General features: G+C 37.6%; 1 pseudogene; it reads right to left on the bottom strand.

Moving 5' to 3' along the window:
• Positions 1-1,629: 1,629 nt before the first annotated feature.
• LOC117200540 (60S ribosomal protein L32-like) lies at positions 1,630-3,166 on the bottom strand (annotated as a pseudogene).
• Positions 3,167-3,370: the final 204 nt, after the last annotated feature.

Consider the following 3,370-nt stretch of genomic DNA (forward strand, 5'->3'; position numbering starts at 1 on the left):
AATCGTCTTCCCACCATTCTTCCATTCCTTCCCAATTCACTGTACATTTTCTTGACAAATATAGTCATGTCAATATGATCTCTACATCCAGTCCAATCAAGTTTCCACCCCTTCTATTCCAGAAAAAGATCTTGTCAGGGTCACACACACAAAAATTTATCCAGTGATCACCATTCTTTCCTTAACCAGACCTTTCCATTGCTTCCAACATAACTGCTCACTTTTCTTCACAAAACTCTCTCATCTCTTAATGTCTACGACCCCATGTGCTTGTACCTGAGTGCCTGCATTATTAGCTGCTTCATCGCAGTCTCCTTTGCTGGTTCATTTTCTCCTCCTCCACCACTAAATGTCCTGGGCTCTCTAGGCGATATTTTTTCAAGCCTATGGCTTTAAATAGAACTTGTCTGCTATGACTTCCACATCTGTACCTTAAGGTTCAAACATGCCCTAGAACTTCAGAATCATATACCCAACACCCTGCTGGATATTTGTCCACAGGTGTTTTTTTGGGGTTTTTTTTTTGGTTTTTTTTTTGTGGTAAGCGGGCCTCTCACTGTTGTGGCCTCTCCCATTGTGGAGTACAGACTCCGGACGCGCAGGCTCAGCGGCCATGGCTCACGGGCCCAGCCGCTCCACAGCATGTGAGATCTTCCCGGACCGGGGCACGAACCCGTGTCCCCTGCATCGGCAGGTGGACTCTCAACCACTGCGCCACCAGGGAAGCCCTCCCACAGGTGTTTTTAAAAAGCATCTTAAAATTAACACAGCCAAAATAGTACTCTTGATTCTTCATAGAACTCAATTACCAAACTCTTTTCTCAGATGAACTGTTTTGAATAAATAACACTATCCAATTTTTCAAGCCAAACTTTCAGGGATTTTTCCTTATTTCTCACTGTCATCCTCATTCTCAAATGTACGTATATAAATTATCAACATATCATGTACAATTTGCCTTCAAAACATATCCTAAATCTATCTTCTTGTTTTCCATTTCTACTGTTTAAACCATCATTGCTCAGATTATTCACAGCACTTTAGCTAGTCTCCCTGCTTCCATTCTTCTGCCTACACAATAGTTTTTTGTTTGTTTGTTTTTCCTTATTAACTTTACTGAAGTGTGACTTACATGCAATAAAAAAGCACCTATTTTAAGTTTGCAGTTTGGTGAGCTTGTCAAATGTATACACCCATATGATCATCAACCCTATCAGGATACAGAATATTTCCATCACCCCCCAAATTTTCCTTGTATCCATTTGCATTTTACCCACCCTCACCTCTGGCCTAGGCAACAACTGATATGTTATCAGTTGTTGCCTAGGCCAGAGATTACTATAGATTAGGTTTACCTCTTCTGTAATAGTATATACATGGGTTCATATGGTATGTGTTCTTTTGTGTCCTAGGTAGCTCAGCACATTTTTTGAGATTCGTCAACGTTGTGTGTCTAGTAGTTTGTTTCTTTTTATTGTTTGGATATACCAGAATTTGTTTAAGAAAATATCAAAGAAAATCTTTGTGATCTTAGAAGATAAAACTACTAAATAGGCTATAATAAAAAATTAACACCATCATGATGAACTGCCCAAAATTAATGTATTAAATAACTTAGAGCCCAGGGAGATGATGCTAGGAAATCTACCAAATAAACCATCTAGTCTAAAAATCATATAATCATGAGGAAGTATACTTATAAGCCCATTCTTCAATGGGGAAGTACTAAGGTTCAGTAATTAGTTTAAACATAATAAGTACATAAATAGTGAGTTTGGGGGAAAAAAGATTGTTTTCTGGGGTAATCACACATAGGTGACAAGCTAAAAATGGCATAAAGTCCATTGAAATTGGTTACATAAAATTACAAGGTATCTGAGGCATCTGCATTCGAGACAATGTTCTCCTCCAGTTAAGGAATGGAAAATTAGACATAGGGTATTTCCAAGTAATGTAGTCAATACTACTGCAGTATTAAGTGGACAGGAAGTCCTGCTTTTAAACTGAAATTGCTCCTATTAGCTTTAATAACTGATGTGAGTACTTTTAAAGTCTGGATAACCACTAAGGATTCATTTCCACAATATGCCTCCATTTAATGTGAAATCAGATGGAAGGTGTCCCAAACAACTGTTAAGTTTCTTTTTTTCAGTTATTCATTAATTAATTTTATTTTTTGTTCCACCTGTTGAATGTGCTCTTTGAAAAAGACTTTGTATGTTCCATTGTTTGGTGAATTCTTCTATAAATTTCAGGTATGTCCTGCTGGTTGATATTTTATTCACATCTTTTATATCTTAGTAATTTTCTGCAGAAATTTCAACTGTAATGTGGATTTGTCTAATTTTGCTTGCAGATTTTTCTCAGTTTTTGCTTCATAGATTTATGAATCTCTGGTATTAGGTTCACAGGGATTCAGAATTGACACTCATTTTTATGAAATTCCCCTTCTCATCTTTGTCAATATTCCTCGTTGTGAGGACTTCTCTGTATATTTTCCCATTCTCTTACTGTTGGACTATCTGTAACTCCATATTTAAAATGCACTTCCTCTAGATGATATAAAATTGGATTTAGCACTTAAATCCAGTGTAATATTCTTTGGCTTTTTTTTAGAAAGTTTAGAGCATTTATAATTAATCTAATGATTTACATGGTTGTTTCTAAGTGTACCATCCAGCTATTTGTTTTCAATTTGTCCTATATGTACACTTTTTTGAGTTTTATGGTTTTATTAACACGAATACAATGTGCACACAAGTTGTCTCTTCATTTTCTTCGCTGTGCAGCCTGGCATTGGGATTGGTGACTGACAGCCGGCTAGGCTGCTCTTTCCACAATGGCTCTGTGGTTCTTAGAGGAGACGATGTGAGAAATCACAGCCCAGTAATATATGCTCCACATCAGCAGCATTTCAAGCTCCTTGACACTGTGGACAGAAACTTTCAGAAGTCACTGGTCAGCAAGTGCTTTGTTTTCTTGCTGTTCCAGTAACCAAAGTTGGACATCAAAATCTGGCCCCTGAATCTCCTGCACACCTTATTGTCATGCCCCTGGGCTTCTGCCAGTTCTGCTTAATTATGACATATCGGTCTGACTGGTGCTGGATGGATTTCTTGGTTCTCTTTTTGATCTTTGGCTTCATGAGAGGTCTGAGGGCGGCCATGATGCTGAGGAGGACGTGTCCCATATATTTTTTATTCTCCGTCCCTGCATTCTTTATGACTATTTAAATGTTTTCAATATTCAATTTTTCTTTACCATGGTCTTACTAGCTATAACTTTTAAGTTTAGGCAGTAGGAGCTCTAGGGTTTGCAATATGCATCTTATCACAGTCTTTCTTCAAGTAATATCATGCCTCTTGAGTTT

The sequence above is a fragment of the Orcinus orca genome, chromosome 3 (genome assembly GCF_937001465.1).
Source record: "Orcinus orca chromosome 3, mOrcOrc1.1, whole genome shotgun sequence".
NCBI classification, from domain to species: domain Eukaryota; kingdom Metazoa; phylum Chordata; class Mammalia; order Artiodactyla; family Delphinidae; genus Orcinus; species Orcinus orca.